Genomic DNA, 22,053 nt, shown 5'->3' on the forward strand with positions numbered 1-22,053 from the left:
GGTAAAAGGCAAAAAAATGGTTCACTAGGGAAATCGATATGCATTTAATTACATGTTTTAGAATATCGATGTCAAACTTGACACACTCAAACAAACAAGAATAAAAGCAAAAATTTAAAGAATATGTTCGCAAAGGTTCAAATCTTACTGAAGTGTGTACATGCATTGAGTTAAGCACATGTCAACTAACAAATTCATGGTATATCACAAAAAAAGTTTAACTAAATTTCTATTCATGCGATCCACTATCATATATATCCAAATTCAAACAAGAGTGTGTTTTTAAGTAAACAAGACATTCTAAATTATTCAACAAAAATGAAAGATTTCAACGAAAGTTTCTACAAATTCAACCAAGACATACTACAGTCAAAGCATAAAGATAAACAAGGAAAAATTCAATTAAATACTCAATCCCTCACTTAAAGTGTATTGTCTCAATACACATAATTAAAGTGCAAGAGAATAAATAGAGATACTCCTCGTGTTTAATATCAACTGCAGTCACGACCTCAACTAGGTTCGACTGCTTAAAAAAGAAGTTGTTGAGGTACATATCGATATCGAAGTTCCGTACAGAGCCACAAAGTAATACATCAGTAATGGGGCAATAAAACTAAGCTCGTTATTTACCTCAAAATTTTATAATTTGGCAATGGGCATTGGATATGATGACGCGATGTATAATAATGTCCGTAGTTAAATAGAAGAAAGTAAACGTCAGCTTGTTGATTTCTTGTTTGAACCATGGTGTGATGTGCGAGTATTAAGAGAGACGAAGAGCGGCGGAAGAATGGTCAGCAGTGAAGTCTGGGTGAATGTCGAATGGAGGCGATTTGGTGTCATTGTGACGTGCGGCTGGGTGTTGAAGATCAAAGGAAAGAAATAGTGAAGTCGAGTTGTAGGAAAAACAAAACAAAAAAGGGTTAGTATTTTTGAGCACGTGGGGTGGGGTTTATTAAAAATAAGGGTAAAGTATAGTAATGGTCATTGAACTTTTCTAAAGCTTTCATTTAAGTCCCCCAACTTTTAAAACTTTTAATACAGTCCTCCAACATTTAGTCCATTTGCAATACGGTCCCCGTCGTTACATTGTCGTTAGTACGTTTGCAATATGGTCACTGAACTTTTCAGACGCTTGCATTTAGGTCCCCTAACTTTTAAAACTTGCAACACATTCCTCAATTTCATTCTAAATCCCAAATTCCTTTTCGATCTCAAATTTCTTTTTTCACTTCTCTCTTCTAATTTCCAGTGTAACTTTTTCAGTTGGGGATGCATGGGAAATTCTAATCTAACTTTGAATTATGTGGAGGTGTTAACTTGAATAAGGATCCATTGAGAGAAGACCCGACCAAGGGACTATCGGGACCATCAACGATTCAAGGTAATGTTAGATACATGTCATCTCAGGTGAAGCATAGATGTTCAATAAATGCTTGTGAGAAAAAATGGGGTTAGAAATGCAGAGTTTACAAATACTACTAAGATGAACTAAGTATCATTGTTGAAAGTCACCAACAAAGCTGGAATTATTTTGTATAAATGGCATATAATAATTTCTTCATTTAATCCTTGTGGTTAAAGATTTTCCAACAAATGATCAAATATAATGAAATCCCAAACAACGCATTCACCTCTCAATCTCTTTCGCAACTTGAAAGGTATCATGACAAGGTCAAGTAGCTGCTCCAAATATACTACCCTGTCATGATGCCTTTCGAGTTGCGTGCATGCAGAATTGTCTTCTAAAGCTATAATTCAATACAATTCAACTGTAAAATATCCAAAACATTTAAAAAAATTCAATTCTTTCACGATATATCAGTCACATAATCAACATGAACTTATTAAAAAGATTACAAGCTCGACCATACGTCAGATCAATACAATTCCCAGTAAATTAGTACCAACAATCTCTCGAATTGAGCCTGGCAATTTCACTATGTCGATACTCACAACCAATTCCCTGATTTAAAGAAAAACCAAACAAGAAGATCAAAAAAATTTAGCCTATGACCCTCTTTCACTTCTATTCTGATGGACTAAATATCTTTCATAAGGAGTACTAAAAATTTGATTAAGAAGAAAGAAAGAAAGAAAATTAGATGGTTTTGGTTCAAAACTAACACTGAATATCCAGATCATTGACATGCAGTTCCAGAAACATGAAAATTTCAACAAAACACACAATGCGAGCTGAAAATGGGAAAGTGCGAAAGAGAAAAATCTTACTTCTGGATAGCCCAAAAGAGAAAATAAATACCTTCTTGCAAGCGAGGGGAGAGGCTAAGAAATAAACGCAATCAGTGTTGCATTCCAACAATTCTTCCTTCATTTTTTCTTTGTAAATAAAAAGCTGAAAGACATAGCACTGCTTGGGTTTACAATTTTAGATGGCGGAAAATTGAAGAACAAAAACCAAACGAGAGTGAATGTGGGGGAAAGAGACTAAGAGGTGAATGCGCTGTTTGTGATTTCATTATATTTGATCATCTGTTGGAAAATCTTTAACCACAATGATCAAACGAAGAAATTATTATATGCCATTTATACAAAATAATTCCAGCTTTGTTGGTGACTTTTAACAATGATACTTAGTTCATCTTAGTAGTATTTGTCAACTTGCATTTCAAATCCCATTTTTTTTTCTCACAAGCATTTCATCGAACATCTATGCTTCACCTTAGATGACATATATCTAACATTACACCTTGAATCATTGATGGTCCCGATAGTCCCTTGGTTTGGTCTTCTCTCAATAGATCCTTATTCAAGTCAACACCTCCACATAATTCAAAGTTAGATTAGAATTTCCCATGCATCCCCGACTGAAAAGTTATGCTGGAAATGAGAAGATAGAAGGGAAAAAGGAAATTCGAGATCGAAAAGGAATTTGGGGTTTAGAATGAAATTAAGGATTGTGTTGCAAGTTTTAAAAGTTGAGGGACCTAAATGTAAGCGCCTGAAAAGTTTAGTGACCATATTGCAAACGTACTAATGACAGTGCAATGGCGGGGATCATATTGCAAATGGACTAAATGTTGGAAGACTGTATTGCAAGTTTTAAAAGTTATGGACCTAAATGAAAGATTTAGAATAGTTCAGTGACCATTACTATACTTTACCCTAAAAATAAATATAGAAAAAGGCGAAGTTTAAATTTGCGGGGGGGTTTTGGTTGGTTGAAAAGAGATAGATGCGTGAGGCCCAGGTGTTTTTGGAATTGGTGGGGTAAACATTGGAGTTTGGATAAGTAGATGAAGCAAATTAAATTTCAGAAGATAAATGCGTGGGGCCCAAATTAAGTTTAGCAGCAAAATTAAGATTTGGAGTAGGCGAATGTGCACAAATTTTGATTGCTTGGTGTGGGTTCTGCTAACCTGCACCCTGTAATGAAACACACGTTTCATTGCTACGGAGAAGGGTTTTGAAATCGCTCGATGGTATTCCTTTAAAAATTAAAAAAATGCTTCTCATGCTCAATTAAAAATTCTGTAACCAGCTCCATATTTGTTCATTTAAATTGGATAAAAAATATTTGAGTACCTGAAAATTCAAAGAAAAATAAAATAAATGCACAACAAAAATAAACAAATTAAATTAAATTAAATTAAATAAAAATTAAACAAACGAAAAGAATAAAAAATGGGTTGTCTACAATTATAACGCTTTGTTTAACATCATTTAGTTTGACGATCTGATTTAGTCTATAGATTTTGCGAGAAACATTTCATTTTCATAAGTTTTTTCCAACTAAGAAAATTTTTATGAGAAATTCTACGATCACAATGTTCCTTCATTTTGTCCTTGTAGATTTGAACATTCTCATAAGCATTTCTTTAGATCTTTCCCAGTTTTAAAATCTTGTCCAAAATAATAGCTGACAATACATCGTCTTCGCAAAAAAGGAGTTCTTCAAACGTTCCGACAATGATTTCAACTCTATTTTTGGTGCCTGCAAAATAGAAGGTAACGATTTAGTTTTTGAATGAGTTAAACGCAAAACTGAATTAACAAAGGAAATATTTTTCAACTCTTTGAGTTTGTCGTCTTTATCCTTCAATTTCCTGCACAAATCATCAAATAAGTTAGTTTCCACAAAGTCATCTACTAAAGGCTCATAAATATCAACGAAACTAATGTTCGCAACAATATTTGGATACTTCATCGTCATGTAAACGTCAAATTTAACAACCTCATCGTCGAATTTCATGGTAAGAATTTTACTCCTAACGTCGATTTTGGTATGTGTCATGCTTAGAAAAGGTCGGCCTAGTAGAATTCGGAGGAAGTGTTGGTTCGATCATTTTCCATGTCGATGACATAGAAATCTACCGGAAAAAAATTTGTTTACCTTTACCAACACATTTTCAAGAACTACTTCGGGATAAATGACGGATCTATCGACGAACTGGATTGTCACACATGTTCCTTCAAAGACTCGACATTAAGTAAGTTGTAAACAAAAGCACATAACATTTATAGAAGCACCAATATCGCATATAGCACGCTTTATTCCTACCTTACCAATTTTACAAGGTATCGCAAACATACCTTGATCCTTGTCCTTAGATGAAAGCTTATATTGAATGGCAGCCGACACGTTTTCACCTAAGTTGACCTTCTCATTGTCAGTAATCCTCCTTTTGTTTGTGTAGAGATCTTTTAAGAATCTGACATAACTTGACACTTTTCGAACCACTCGAGGAGAGGTAAGTTTATCTCCACTTTTTTAAAAACATCAATAATTTCTCTCTGCGGCTTTCTTATCACGTTTATAATCACCATTTGTATCTCAAAAAATATTTGCTAATAAATTATTATTTATTATTATTATAAAAAGTACAAAAAAAGAAAGAAAAAGTTAAAAAACAAAGATCCCTTAATATCTGGGGCATTAGATGCCCCAAGTGTTGCTGCCATCTCTACCCCAATTGTTGCCACCAACGCTTGACATGCCTAGAAACCAACTACTCATGCTGCCTTGCATGCAAACACCATGGAAATTCTCTATATAATTTGTAAATACAATTGTAAAAGAGGGAGCTTTTTTATTTCCAAAAAAAGAGAAAGGTCTCTCCCTCATTTTCTAAAAAATAAGATGTAATTAGGGTTCTTCTGAGCAATACAGAGAGAAAAAAATCTCTTATTCGATTCAAAAGTAATCAGAGAAACAAAAAATTCTTTTAGGTATTTTTGGCCTCCATTTTTATTTTTTCTTAGAGTTTATCGTGTTGTATGCGTAGAGATTAGAATCGAAATAGAAATAAGAGGGAATGGAGTTTACCTTAGTTGGATGAAGAACCCTAGGACTTAAGAGACATTTCGAATGGAGCTCTTCAGATCCTACCAACTTTGAGGGTCTCCGAGGAAGTCCAAAGGTAGATCTGAAATGAGGGAAAACTGAGGATCAAAAAAACTTTTTTTACCTATCTTCCCTGCTGAAAATGGTGGCCAACATTGCTTCCACGGCAACTGACGCGATGAGGTTCGACTAGAAACTAGGTTCTTACCTAGAAAAGGAAGAACACACAAACAACATCAAGAGATTTTCAGAGTATTTTAGAACAAAGGTTTTGATCCAAATTTTTTAGGCATAATGTAACAAAATAACTCTAACGTTTGATAGTAGTGTCAAACTTACCCGTATTATTTTTTTTGGAACATTTGACCACTGAATGTTTAATTTTGGGTCAAAAATCACCCTTAATGGATAGAAACAGTCAGTCAACTAACGGTCAATGCCAGATGCAGACAGAGCAACCACACATGGACGTGGAAGCTAATGTGACATGTTCATGTGACACGTCCATATCGGAGATATAATGACGTTTCTCTGCCACATCATAATTTTAAAAATAAAAGAAATAATTTTATGAATAATATTATTTATATTTGATTATTTATAACTAATCAGAGAATGATATGTGTCACTCTCTTATTAGTGGTTTTTTTTAAAGTAGCTATTGAAAAGGGAAACACAAGGGAAAGGAATCGAATTTGGGCAAAAGCTATAGAATGACACAATCTTTGTCACTTGACCAATTTTCTTATTTGGTTAAATAATGAATTAAATAATATTTAATAGATACTCTATTTAAATTTAATGAAAAAAATTAAAACATGTGTTTATACTTTCACCTCTTCTCATAATCTCATCTTCTCAATCTCCAATATTCCCAAAATAGATTGGGTTTAGGGTTACGTGACCCCTCTACTAATAATGAAGCATTGAAATTTGGCTTGGCTGATGCTCAATCGGCGGATACGGCTTGGACTTCTCGAAACCATTCGGTGACGCTTTTCAGGGGCCGGAGATATGAGCTAAATTAACGACAGATCCGAATACTAGGGTGTTTTTACAGCAGCCAAATTTTGTTAAAGCGATGCAGGAAATTCAGAGGAATCCTAGCAAATTGAATGAACATTTGAAAGATCAGAGAGTTATGCAAGCTTTGGGTGTTTTGTTGAGGGTAAAGCTTTCACATGGTGGTGGTGATGACATTGAGGTTCCAGAGGCGAAGACGCCTTCACAACCTGCCAAGTAGGAGGCGAAGAAGCCAAAGCCAAGTAGGAGGAGAAGAGGGGAAAGTATAAACAAGTGTTTTTAATTTTTTCCATTAAATTTAAGCTATTGATCAAGTGCATGCTCTCTTTGTGCTCAAAAGATGTTGGACAATGACAGTGAGCGTTGTACTTCAAGGTTATCTTGTTTGCTGCAAGTCGGTTCCCCCTTCACTAATTCTAAACCAGAAAACTTTCTTGTAAATGATATTGCCATGGATCATCCATTGCACTTTTCTGAATGTAGAATAAAAATTTCTTCAGATGATTGGGAACCTTAAGTACCCTTTCGGCCATCCTTTTTTGTCACCTCTGGCTTATCATCTCCGCAAAGCCAGTATGACGCTGTTCGTGATAGCATTGATTCCACCAATGCAGGAGAGATGTCTCTTACATTTTCTTTCTCTAATCCAGGTCCATCACTCTTGAATGTAGCATATCCACCGGTAATATCTTTCTTCAGCCCAACCAAAAATAACAAGACTTGTTGAGGTGAGTCTTTGATTCCAGAGGCACTATTCTGTGCGCGTTCTATAAAATAAATGCTCTGTTTCTTCTACCAATCCCCTTCATCCAACTAAACTAGAACCCAAAGTGTGAATATTGCTTTTCTCTATCAAGTGTCTATTAGTGTTATATATATTTTTTAATGTAATTCATTCATAAAATTGACATTATTTTTTCTGTTTGCAGGGATATATCGATAAATACAGAAAATCTTGAGATGTTAGGCAGAGTGCTTATGTATCTTTTGCACATTTAATTAATGAAAGTCTTATACAATTTAAACCGGGTATCATGAAATTCTGGATTTTTTCATGAAATGTTTTCGTAAAGATTTGTTTTTTCCTTTTTTATTAGCTGTATGTAGAATGAATTTCTACAATATATGTGTTCATCACTATTGTTCTCGTATGTACCGACTCCAGTAGACTTTGATTTCTGACATTGAATGCATAGATAGTTGGTCCAACTTTGTTATTGTTTCAGAGTACCCCATGAAACTTATTTGGATATGGAAAAACTTGTTTAAAAAAAAAGAATAGTCATATACTCGTATCTAATATTTGCACTTGAATTCGAGTAATATAGACATACTCATAGTGTGTTGTGAATGTGGTTCATTCATGGTATATGCAAAAGTTTAAACAAGTGTTTTAAATTTTTTCATTAAATTTAAATAGTATATCTATTAAATATTATTTAGTTTATTATTAAACCAAATAAAGAGTTTGGTCTAGTGGCAAAGGTTGTGTCATTTTATAGACTTTGCTCAGGTTTGATTCCTCTCCCTTGTATTTACCCTTTTAATAGCTACTTTAAACAAACACCACTCAGAGAATGACAAGTATAAAAAATATTGATCATAAAACTATTTATTTTATTTTTAAAAGTTCTGACGTAGAAGAGCCACATCATCATATCTCTGACATGGATATGTCACGTTAGTTTCCACGTCTATGTGTGCTTGCTCCGTCTACATCTGGCGTTGACCATCAGTTGACTTACGATTTCCATTCATCAAAAGTGATTTTTGACCCAAATTAAAAGTTCAGTGGTCAAATGTTCAAAAATAATAATATGAATAAGTTTGACACTATTATCAAACGTTAGGATTATTTTATTACATTAGTCATTTTTAAGGCAAATGAAATGAGTTCAATTTTCTTAATTTTTATAGTATCAATAAAGTGCCATTAAGGGCCATCGTGTTTTTAAATAACCAAGGTTAAACCATCCTTTGATCCTTTGAGTTTTTCCAACGTTCATTCTAGTTCTACCTTTTACTTTACAAAAACAATTATTTTGATTTTCTATTTGGACTTTCTATTCTGATTTCTTACATTTTCACCACCACTGTTAGTTGTTTTGTGGAAGATTCTCATGTGAAATCCATTTTCATATTTTTATTATTATTTTGTGTCAAGTACTTTTATATTTAATCTATTACTCTTTCTGTATATATTTAGTAGAGCTTTACATCTTGTTTCCTCTTTTATTTAAACCCTTCTACGCAGGCAATTTTCCCAATAAATCACAATTTTAAACTTTATTTTCATGTCAGACACCCTTCCATCTTTATTTCCCGATCCAACACCATTTGTAGAAAGACGCGGCTCATGCACCGCGCCTTATGCTGATGTGGCGCCACCTGGCGTAAGGCGCGACCCATGCACTGCGCCTTATGCTGACATAGTGACACACTGGGTAAGGCATGATGCATGGGCCGCGCCTTCCTACAATTATGACACGAGTCAGAATCGCGCGGTGCATGAGTCGCGTCTTGTATAATTATATCCGCACTTCTCGGCTTTGAAGCGTTTCCTCTCGGCTATAAATACCCCTCTCCCCCGTAAACTTCCACACAACAACCTCTCAACCGAATACATCAAACAGTAATCCTCTCAACCCCTAAATATCACCCGACAATCCTCTTATCTTTGATTCAGAAGTTCGTTCGATCTTTCGTTGTAAGGTAATTTTTTATAATATTTTTTATAATTATATATGATTATTTGAAAAAATATTGTATTAATTGTTTTCAATTAATTTTTGTGGTTGTAAAATTGGAAAGCAAGAGCATTCGTTGAAATATTTTTGCCGATACGGTAATAATATAAAATTATATTATTTAAATTATTTACGTTTATGTGTAAAAATTTTATTGCGTTATATTTTAATTCATATATTATTTATTTAATTAGGCTTGTTTAAGGTTTTTTTCCAGATATAAGATTGTCTCACTTTCAAACTCTAAGAATGACGCGAATTTCAACTATTGTTTATTATGATTGAGAAATTCGGGAAGATGAAACCGGCGTTGTTTTCGTATCAAATCATTATGTTAAAATATCCTTCAAGAGAAACATAACTCTTGAGGAGATGATAACGAAGATTTCAAGGAAGGTTCATTTGAAAGCACTAGAAGAATGTCGTCGCTTTAGTACAGATTTCCAACATCATTGTTTCCGTTAACTTATACAGCGTTCAAACTATCGAACAATGATGATATTGAAATTATGGTTGATTCTCAAAATCATTATTCAGACGCCGATACGGAGATGTATGCAAAGTTTGTTGAAGTGCGTGTTGTTCGGGGTCTATCATTAAGCTCCCACTATAGGCTGGCTAAACAAGCTGATGAAGTTGATAGCCTGACTACAGTAATGTGTAATGATTCTAATGTCATAATAGGAAATTCGCATCATGGTGCAGTCCCATCAACTTCAATGGGGAGATATTCATCAGCAACTCCTTACGATCTATACCGATGTGGGTCCACGAACAATCTATATGGCAACATTGTGTCCAGTTCAAGGGGAAGACATTCATCTGCCAATTTCTTTGACCTTAATATGGAGATGCCCTCGACGCAACAATCTGTGCAGTGTCCATTTGACACGATGGCTTCAAGCTCCAGGGAGAGGCATTCTACTGCGAGTATTTTCGATCTCAATGTCGATATGCCTTCTAATTCAAGGGGAAGGCATGGAAGTAGTAGGTTCTTCGACCTAAATGTGGAGAGCATGGAGGAATCATCATCTCCACCAGAAGAACCACTTCGTGAGCTAGGTGTAGATGGTGCTGAGACTAGACTATTCATTCACCCAGAATCACCACAATTCAAATCTGATGATGATGATGATGTAGATGAAGTTCCCACAAATGTGGCACAAACTGAACCTCCAACACACATGTATGAAGCTGACTATGATGTAATGTACGAGGCAAAAATTGTGGATATACCTAATCTCGATGACTATGGATTTTACTCATCTGCAAATAATGGTGAGTTATCTTTAGGCATGGAGTTTTCAAGCAAAGAAGAAACGATAGCAAAGAAGAAACGATGATGGCTATAAAAAATTACAATATCCGTAATTATGTTCAATCTATAGTCGACCGCTCTACGACATAAAAGTATGTATGCCACTGTGTCTGACGTGAAAACGGATGTAATTGGATGGTTCGTGTATCGAAGAGGAAGAGGAAAAACAATATATGAGAACTAACGGTATACAACGATCTTCACACATGTTGTGCTGGAAGGATCAATCAATACCATCCCAACTTGGACTCTGAAGTGATCTGCCAAGCCATCATGCCCATGGTAAAAGCAAGCTCCCATATAGCTATTGCTGTGTTGATTTCAGCCATACAATCGTTGTATAGGTATTTCGTCTCATACAAAAAAGCATGGAAGGCAAAGCAGAATGCCATTAAAAAACTTCACGGCGAATGGATGCATCTTACAATGAACTTCCAAATTGGTTTAGGGTGTTACGGAGGTTGAATCATGGTACAATTGTGGAGTTTGAAACCTGCCATGCATACCATAATGGTCAAGTTCTTTACGATCAATGCCAATTCTACGGGGTTTTTGGACTTACCCACAATGCATTAATGTTGTCAAATACTGCAAGCCTGTGGTCCAGATCGACGAAACTTTCTTGTATGGAAAATACAAGCAAGTTTTACTATTGGCAGTTGCCCAAGATGGTAATCGCAACATTTTTCTAGTTGCTTTTGCTATTGTTGAAGGAGAAGATACAAATTATTGGGCTTTTTCCTCCGAAACTTATATTCACATGTTATCACGAGGGAAAAAATATGTGTCATTTCAGATCGTGAAGCTGGGATTAAAGTAGCAATGGAGTCTTTGGGTCCAATGTGGCAACCATCCTTTATCCAACATAGATATTGTATCTGACACATTGCTACGAACTACCATGGAAGGTTCAAGAAGAATGATGAGCTTCAATTGCTTGTGCGCATGGGTAAGTGAAACTGCTGTAGTTTTTTTTTTCTTTCGATCATTTTCATTTTTTAAAGAAATAAAGTTAGTAAGTTCTACATTTTATGCTCAGGTTACGAACTACTACCTCAAATATTTGAATCCATGCTTCAAGATTTTTGGGCGAAGAACGAGGAAGGATACGATTACATCAGCCTCATCAATAAAGAAATATGGACAAATGCATATGATGGTGGATATCGATATGGACACATGACAACCAACTTGGCTGAGGCAATCAATTCGACCTTAAAGGGTGCACGTCACTTACCTGTAGTGGCTTTGGTAAAAACTATATATTTTCGTTTTGGGGTGCTTTTTGCGATGCTCGGGGGACAAGCTCAAACATGGATGCAAGGCGGTCATGTATATCACCCTAGATTAGTTACAGATCTACAAAAAAAATTGAATCATCAAATGGAATGTCTGTAACAAGCTTCTCTAGAACACATGAATTGTTTCGTGTCACAGAGTTGCCGCGACCTCTTCAAGTGATTGAAGTTGTGTCATTAAAAGTAAATCTACGGGACAGATGGTGCGACTGCAGGTTTTTTCAAGCTCTGAAGTATCCATGCTTTCATGTGATAGCAGCTTGCTCGTATACCCGTCAAGACTATAACTGTTTTGTGGATCCCGTATACCTACTATCATAAGTGTTTAAGGTATACGAATTTGAGTTTCCCTCATAAGTAATGATAAAGACCCTAATGAGGTTCAGAATTTGGTTCCGATTGTACCAGATCTGGCTTTATTGAGGGACCGTGGTCGGCCAAAATCCACTCAAATTCATCGTGATATGGATATTCGAGAAACATCTAGACACGAAAAAAATACGGGCATTGTAGAAACCCAAGACACACTAAAAGAACATGTCCACTTCTTTTGTCATCAAGTAACCATTGATGAAGAACTGATGTAGTTGTTGTTTATCAAATAATAATTCTTGTAGTTTAATTTACATTTACTTAAAGTTAATTTCATTTGATAACCACTGATTAATTAAAAAATAGATAATAAGTGACAAACTTAAGAAAGTTATCGAACACAATTATTAAATTTTATCAAAGTAATAGGAATTTGGTATTTGAATATAATTTTAAATACAACAAACTTACAATAAGTATTAAATGGTAAATAATAAAAAATTACAATAACTGATATTAAATGGTAATAAACAAAATTAACAAAATAAATTAACAAATAGTCCAACAAAATTAACAAAATAAATTAAGTATTAAATAGTAAATAATAAAAAAATTACAATAAAGAAAGTCCAATAAACAAGCCAATACAAATATAATAAAATATAAAAAACTATCGATGTCTGCGGTGAATGTGTTCGCAGGGCGGTGGCTGTCTGCCTCGAGGAGGATTTCTTCGTATAACTAGTTTTGACTCTTTACTGTCATCATCATCACCATCATCGTCGTCGTCATCATCATCACCATCATCGTTGTCGTCATCATCATCATCATGAGAAGATACATTTTGTTGATGAGGAACTAATGACGATGTAGAACCTCCATAGAATAAGGACCCTGGAGGTGTATAACTGACTAACCTACCGCTCATAGAAAACTGGAAAAACTCAGAAAACACAGACATCGATGAGTGAGAAAACTGTAAGGAGATGTCTGTGCGGCATCATCGGTGATAAAGCTTCACCCGCCAAATAACCAATATATGAACCCCAAGTCAGATCTACAAACATAAAACCATAATATCCTCTAGAAGGGTAACTCTGTGACGGTGCCGGTGGCGGCATCTGGTAAGGGAAAGACGGTAGCGGCATCAGATATGGTTGTGGGGTGTAAGTCGCTACAGACGGTGGTTGTTGTGAAGGTTCCGGTGGTTGTTGTGAAGGTTCCGTCAATGAATGTTCCTTCTTGGAAAGCAGAAACGATTTTCCGTTACTGTTGAACCACTCATAATAACCATATGCAACCGTCAAAATAAATGGTCTCTCTATGGGGAATGCATTGATGTCGATCCTCCCACATCATGACCCACTCATAATGCTCCACCAGCCAATCTATATCCGTCTTGCCGCGTCGATCTGTGTTATGCAACTGGTCCATATTTTGATATGCTTCCGGAATTGGTTGTACAAAACCAAATTGCTATAGCACGCGATCAGTGGGGTGCCACTCGACAATCACATAATAGATCAGAGAGACCACTGCCATCCAAACATCTGATGGGCCCCTTAACATAGGTGGATGCACATCCTCATATCATTATTACAATAAGGAGCCCATTCAAACTAAAACAAATATATATAATTCTTATCAAAATAATAATCTAATTATAAAACTATAGTAAAAAATATATTTTCAAACATTAAAATACAAACCTCTGTGCCAACCTTTTGATCGATTAGTAACATGATTATTTATAATTCATCAGATAGATCCCGATGATTTTTCCTGTCAATAGACCACATATTCAAGAAAATAATTTTTATTATACACTGGATAAAATGATTAATATACAAAATCAGTTTTGTAATTACCTCAATAGTAACAGAAATATGAATGGTTCTTCACAACAGGACATAAAATGGGTAAACGATAGCATGCCCAAGACTACAGCAAAAGGAGACATCCGCCGATAACATTTTCCTGTAGTCACTCGCTCGACATATCTCCCTATACAGGAATGCCAAAACTACCGAGCCCCAACTAAGTGATCCGACCAAATAAAAATCGCCAAGATGCCGCAACCACATACAGTGAACTTGGTTGTGTGATTTTTCCAGCATCAACAACCCTCCTATCAGTTGCAGTATGCATGCCCATGCATACTTTTTAACTTGATCCTCTGAGGCGTCCTCACTCAAATTCTAAAAATTTGTATCTAACCATTTTAATGGTATCCGACCACCATTAAAATTTCACGGACACCTCCTAGATAATCCTGGCACAAAGTAGTCCAATTACAGTGCGTCATCCTAGAAATCACATTCCCATCCACCGAAAGCAACAAGAGCATGAAAACATCCTCAAGCGTAATCGTTCACTCTCCGTACGAAGATGGAATGTGTAAGTCTCCGGCATCACCGCTCCACTAATGCAGAAACCAGGTTTGGTTCTATCCTACAATGACCTTCATATCTAACTATGTGACCAAATCCAGCCTCGACTAAATACGGTCAGACACAGGTCGGTATCGCTAACTTAAGGTTCCGGATAAAAGGATCTAATATACGGTCGCTCTCCTAAAAATATTAATAATTACAAAAATTAATTTATAAACTAATAATCATGCATTAAATAAATAAATTATTACTAATAATTTAAATTAAATTAAAATGTAAAAATGTTACCGTATCAGCAAAATGTCGAGATATATGATTTCATCCAAACGAAGCAGACCACCTTCCATTTTATAAATGCAAAAAAAATTATTAAAAAATTTATTAAAAATATAAATAATTAAATAAAATACTAACAAAATATTAAATATAATAAAATATACCTTAAAGAGCTATGAGAGAATTTAAGAGTATTGAGAGAAGTTAAGAGGATTTGGATTTGGTGTGTTAAAAATGATTGAGAATGAAGGTATTTATAGGGAGGGATGAGGGATTGAACGGGTGGGGGGCGAATTTAAGGCAAAGGCGCAGCCCATGCATTGCACCTTACCCAGCGTGTCGCCATGTCAGCATAAGGCGCAGTGCATGAGTCACGTCTTACCCCACGTGGTGCCACATTAGCGTAAGGCGCGGTGCATGGACGTGACTTTCTACAAAGGGTGTTTGATCGGAAAATAAAGATGAAAATATGTTTGACAAGGAAATAAAGAGGGAAATGGTGATTTATTGGGAAAATAGCCTTCCATGCATGTTTGATTTAAGCTTAAATTTGCTCGTTGAGATCCATGATTTTGCCACTGTTTCTCTTCAAATCCTTGTATTTAGTGTCAGAACCCTTTAACTCTAGTGATAGGCTTGTGTTCGTTATTGTGCCCTATATTTAATGTCAAAATCCCTTAATTAGGGTGATAAACTTGCTGATTGACTCACGTTGGGTATCGTGTCTTATATTTATTTCATGTATGAGTAAATATGCCTTTATGTTATATATTAAGAGATTGTCTCTAAAGGCGGATTATATATAGCGTTACTGGATACATTAAAAAATATTTAATAAATTTGGTTTAACGTTAAAAAATGTTGAGTAATAATAATGTAGTAGGTCTAAATCATGAAGAAATATTAACAAATTTGACAACCGACAAACTTAGCTTGGCGGTTTATGTCAATACTTTATAAAACTGTATCGATCCACATTAATATAATTGGTAAAAATATGACAAAACGATCTCGAAAAGAAAAAAAACGGTAAAGTGGTATCGGGTATATTGAAAGTGTCGATACTTTAATATAAGTATCGACACTTTGTGAATTTAAAAGAGAAGCAGTTTTAAAGCCTATAAAGTGTCGATACTTTATAAAACTGTATCGATCCACATCAATATAACAGGTAAAAATATGACAAAACCGGTCTCGAAAAGACAAAACTGATAAAACGTACCAGATATATTGAAAGTGTCGATACTTTAATATAAGTATCGATACTTTGTGAATTTAAAAGAGAAACAGTTTTAGCTCCTATAAAGTGTCGATACTTTATAACAATGTATTGATCCACAACGATATAACAGATAAAAATATGACAAAACTGATATCTAAAGGACAAAACCGGTATAGAGCAACCGATATATTGAAAGTGTGATACTTTAATATAAGTATCGACACTTTGTGAATTTAAAAGAGAAACAGTTTTAGCGCCCATAAAGTGTCGATACTTTATAACAATGTATCGATCCAAAACGATATAACATGTAAAAATATAATAAAACCGGTCTCTAAAGGACAAAATCATATAGAGCGACCGAATATATTTAAATGTCGATACTTTAATATAAGTATCGACACTTTGTGAATTTAAAGAGAAATAGTTTTAGCGCCTATAAAGTGTCGATACTTTATAACAATGTATCGGTCCACAACGATATAACATGTAAAAATATGACAAAACCGGTCTCGTAATGACAAAACCGGTAAAGCGCTACCGGATATATTTAAAGTGTTTATACTTTAATAAGTACGCGTAATAAATTATCGATACTTTCAAAGAAATAGGTAATTATACTATTGAAAGTATCGATACCTGACATAAAAGTATCGACACTTTTATAGTTGTGTCGATTAAATATAAATAACATATCCGGTGAAAATATAAAGGCATAGTTAAATATCTCTGAAAATATATAGAACGGATGATTTTTTCAAATCGAAGTGTAATTTTTGCTGCATTTCAGAAGGCGTTTCTAAACCAAAGTTTATTTGTTTGTTGCTGTAGTCGAATCGAAAAGTACGTTGTCAAAACCCTAGTTTTTTATTATTACAGTAATCAAAAATAGGATTTTTATGTGTTGTTTGGGGTTTTGGAGTAAAGAAACATTTGGGACCGATTACAGGTAGAAAGTGATATTCTAGATAAAATATAAATATTGATACTTTTATTAAATATTATAGGTAGACTATGATATTATATGTTGTATAAATGTGCTGATACTTGGAGATAGAAAATAAATATGATTTGAGACCGATTATATAATATTATAGATAGAAAATAAATATGGATACCTATATATAATATTATAGGTAGAAAATTATATTTTAGGTTGTATAAATGTGCCAACACATTTTGTAGTGGCCATTCAAATTCTTTTGAAAAAAATCGTTTTATCACAAGAGTAGTTATCTATATTTGTATATTGAATAAAGTTCATGTAACAAGTATTTGATTTGATTTGCGTAAAATGATATATGATGGAAAAATGAAGTCAATGGGTGGAAAAATTGTTCATGACATTCTCAGTTGGCTTAACATTGTCTGCATCAGTATGATCCATGACAAAAATTTTGTTGTGCAAGTTCAGTGGTCCCGGAGTTGATGGAAATGTAAGTAAATATTCATTGAACATGTTTCAGTCGTGCTTTCAATAGGATGTGGTATTGGTAGTTGAAGGGTGGGTACAACATTAAATTCACAGGACATATTTAGGTATGTACAATAACTAGCTAAATAGGTGTCGATATATTTTCTAAAAGTATCGACCCCAAAAATATCGAAACCAATAATTATAATGTAATAGATAAATTAACAATGTAACCGGTATAAGTATACCGGTTAATTAGAAAACATGTCAACATAATGTATCGACACTTTTTTAATTTGTGTCGATACTTATTGTCCAGAATATAAAGTGTTGATACATTTATTAAAAGTATCGATCCAATAACATCGAAACCGATAATTATAATATAATAGGTAAATTTACAATGTAACTGGTATAAATATACCGATTTTATAAGAAAATAGGTCAGCATAAAGTATCGACACCATTTAAATTTGTGTCGATACTTTTTGTCCATAATGAATGCCAAACGAGGTGCACGCATAAAATATCGATAGATTTATTAAAAGTATCGATCCCACAAACATCGAAACCGATAATTACAATGTGATAGGTAAATTTACAATGTATCCAATAGAAATATACCGGTTTTATGAGAAAATAGGTCTAAATAATGTATCGACACTTTTTAAGTTTGTGTCGATACTTTTTTCCAGAATGAATGCTCAATGAGGTGCATGCATAAAGTGTCGATACATTGAAAATTGTATCGATTCAAAAAACATCGAAACCGATAATTATAATGTAATAGGTAAATTTGCAATATTACCAGTATAAATATACTGTTTACTTAGAAAATAGGTCAATGTAAGCGCTTCCTATTACATTATATAAGCGTTACCTAATATGTTATTATACTTGATAATATTTCCGGTTAAATGATATAACATAACCAGTGACGCCATTTTTTAGCCGTTTTTAGGCGCCGCACCGCGGTAGTTCCCCCCTCTCTCTTTATATATATATGTTATATACGGTTTTGCATCCTGCGTATATGTCTCATAATATTTATATATATGTTTTACTTCATATCGTATGCATACTACTTGTTATATTGGTGTATATATATCTATATTGGTAGTATATTGGTGATTTTAAATTATTAATTAAAAATCAAGTGTGCGCATGTCTTTTAGGGGCGTTTGGTTCAAGGATTTTTGCATTCCTGGGAGGAATCTTTTTTTTCCATGTATTTGTTTCCCACGATGGCCACATTCCCAAGTGATGGTAAAAGTTTAATACCAACAGTAATTTTTTTGTTATGTTTTACTGGGAATGTTATTCCCGCATCTCCCTTAGGTATTTATTTATTCCAATCTTTGTTGGCTAAAATACCCTTCTCCCTGTAGCTTACTTCTGTAAAGGAAAAAAGTCTTCTTCTTCGATTTGACGAGAGAAGCTCACATAGTACAATTCAAAAACAAATATTTTTTCTTCCCTTCATTTATAATTTTCCCTTTCTGGCATTCACATGGATTCCATTTAGTTTTCTTCAATTTCGACTACCCTTTACATCAATCACCAATTCTTTCTTTCTTTTTGTGATAATCATTTTTTTCTTTTGTGTTTGAAAAGATCTGGTTGGTGGTGGATCCATGGGAAGGTTATTTGTGGTGAATCTTGAAGGGAAGGCTTATAGTTGCAAGCACTGCAAAACCCACTTGCTCTTTGTGATGATATTGTCTCCAAGGTTGTTTTTCTTCTTTATTATATTTGATTCTTTTAACTCTTGGCTAAAATCTTCATCTGGGTGTTTCTAATTTGTTTGGTAGTGATGTGTTTGTGTAATGGCGTTTCTAATTATGTTTAGGGGATACTAAGTTTCCATCGTTTTATTAGTTCACATCATTTATTACTACTTACTGGGAGCAGTATTTAGAACACATTTTTTTTTTCTGGGTTCAATTGTTCATTAAATTAAGATTTATCCTATTATTAAACTAGGAATTTGGTTATTCCATGTTTTTTTTCTGGTTTATGGTGCAATGGAATTTGTATTTTGTTGTGCAAGTTCAATGTTACTTCTATGTTAAATTTGTCATAGAAAAACTGGGTGGATGCTTGGTGGGTTTCAATTAGGTTGGCATCATCTCTTTTTAGGCATAGATGATAATTTGATGTCCTTTGCAAGGGCTTGGCGCTTTGATGATAGCAAATTGCTGGTTGGTATTTTAAGGCAACCTTGATGTTTAATGTATTTTGTTTTGCTTTCCTGAGGACTTGCGCTAGAGATTAAAATTACTATGTACTGTGTAAATGTTATTCTCAATCATGAATTTTAGATTTTGCATATTTGGTTCTGTGACAATCGACACTTTGTACTACCAACAAAAGTCGTAAAATGATGCTAATGTGAAGAAGATGGTAATTGTCTTATGCATTCAAATCGCTTCAAAGTTAAAATGCATTATTGCTAAAGTTTTAAGCAGTTATATATTTCATAGGCATATTGGTGTAGTCGATTTCAAGATTTTTAGGGGTGCTTTCACATTGTTACTAATTATCTTCATGGTGTTGGGGAAAAATATTGTTTGGGGTTCTCTTATAAGCACAGTTTGTAACCATGTGTTTTGCTTGTCATGGGAAAGCATATCTCTTCAGTAAGGTGTAAGTTTTCTCAGTTTTAGACACCTCATTTGTGTGTGTTAACCAACTACTGTAATATTTGCCCATGCTATAAGGTGTCGAGCTACTTCTATAACGACACAAGTAACGACGATGTTGTCAAACTATGTTGCACTCATAATTTTTGCTTAAAGGATGACGAAAAATTGTGCTTGGTGAATTCATTGTCGGTTCTGGTAATTTGTTTTGTTCATTTAGAGCAAGGCAATAACATTGCATTTTCAAGGATATATATTCCAAGGATGGATTTCATGGACATGCCTACTTGCATGATCTTTCGAGAAAATGGGATTTCAACTTATCGGTACAGGGTGCTTGTTTTTATATGTAGTTTTAATCTCCCATTGTTTCTCAGAGTAAATGTTCCGAGAGAAATTACAGGTTGGCAGATCACCTCGCAAAGCTTGGCCTCTGTCGGTGTAGTATGTTCAAAGCTTGGTGGGATATATTTATTCTGGTTGTAATAGTTGTTGTTCTAGCTTTTTTCTTGTGTTTCCAACATTGTATTATTTATGTATTAACAAAGGTAAACTATTAAATTTGATCATTTCCTTTTTATATTTGTAATCTTTATCATTAAATTTAAAAAATACATACATTTTGTCCAATTATGTTATTGATTGATTAAGTTTTGATTCTTTTTGTTATTAACTGTTATATTTTTGTTAGGTTTTGTAAAATTTACAAACCAAGTACAACCACAACTGTTGCTACTTGAGTTGTCCTTAACATGTACACTGACCCAATATATGTTATTGGAAGCTACTGCCTCCACTTGACTCTATTGGGTAAAAAAAGCAACTATATTTGTTGTGTGTATATATATAAATGAAAATTACAATTTCTTTTACTTTATTATTATTAATTTTATTCAGGTCAAGAATGGACAGATTATTATTTATGGTTAAAATATCACGTAAACATCATTATTAAATTTTTAATGGTGGATGACTAAAACAGAATCAAAACGTAATATTATGTATTATTTTGAAATATAATAGTAATTAGGTTATCAAAACAGTAAATAAATAATATGTGGGTGACCAAATAGATTGTTTACCCATAAATTAACGATCAAATGACGAATAATTCCAAATAAGTCATAAATTGTTTTTATTATGTTAATTTATTAAATTAAATAAATAAGTTTAAAAAAATTATATTTCAAAGTGATACAAAAAGTACTAGAAAATATGATTTAGATAATATAGATATTATGTGATTTTAGAAATTAAAAAGTAAAAATATGATTATTTTTTAATACTAATAATAATATATTTTATAATTAATAAATTAAAAATATTCTCTAAAAAAATTATAAAGTCATCTTTGTACATTTTGGTATGAGTAAAATGGTTCATCTATTACAATGTTCATATGTTTATTTAGTTAAATGTTGAGGTAAAATTTTAATATATTTTTAGATAAATTATGTAAAATTTAATATTAATTAAAATTAAAATAATACATGATATATTTAAATAATAAAGTAATATATTATCGATGAATTTTTATATAAATAATTTTGATTTAAATATTTAGAATTTCACTTGATAAAAAATATAAAACAAGGATAATTTGGTAAAATATACATTCCAGTAATCTTTTATTCCTTCAACCAAACACTATAATCTTATATTCCTGCCAAACAAACCAAACACAGTAATATAACATTCTAGTAATGTGTTAGGTATTGTTACATTCCAGTAATCCTATTCCCAGAGGTAATCTTACATTCCGTGAACCAAACGCACCCTTAATGTTTTTATTACCCTCATTTTTTTTATAAATTTGGTTACATGATATTTTGTATGTACTTTGTATGTTACCCATAAACTTCATTTAGACTCCTCACAAAAGTCCCTAAACTTTTTAATTTAAGGAATAATTCAATTTGGATCTTGTATTAAAATGTCTGAGGGTCCATTTTGATGATTCAATTCTATAATTGACATAATTAATTAGTATTAACAATTAGAGCCTGTACTTAGGCTAAATTTCATTTTAGTCCCTTAATTTAAGGAATAATTCAATTTGGTCTTCGTATTAAAATGCCTGAGGATCGAAGTTGATTATTC

The 22,053-nt window shown here is 33.4% G+C and overlaps 1 long non-coding RNA gene across 1 annotated transcript; it reads left to right on the plus strand.

Moving 5' to 3' along the window:
- The first annotated feature begins 6,996 nt into the window (after positions 1-6,996).
- On the plus strand, positions 6,997-13,236 carry LOC120210204. The gene is made up of 3 exons (XR_005524480.1): positions 6,997-7,059; positions 7,261-7,392; positions 13,226-13,236. It is a non-coding gene; the product is annotated as an uncharacterized LOC120210204 (long non-coding RNA).
- The last annotated feature ends 8,817 nt before the right edge of the window (positions 13,237-22,053 follow it).

The sequence above is a fragment of the Hibiscus syriacus genome, unplaced genomic scaffold (assembly GCF_006381635.1).
Source record: "Hibiscus syriacus cultivar Baekdansim isolate YM2019G1 unplaced genomic scaffold, ASM638163v2 tig00109919_pilon, whole genome shotgun sequence".
NCBI lineage: Eukaryota > Viridiplantae > Streptophyta > Magnoliopsida > Malvales > Malvaceae > Hibiscus > Hibiscus syriacus.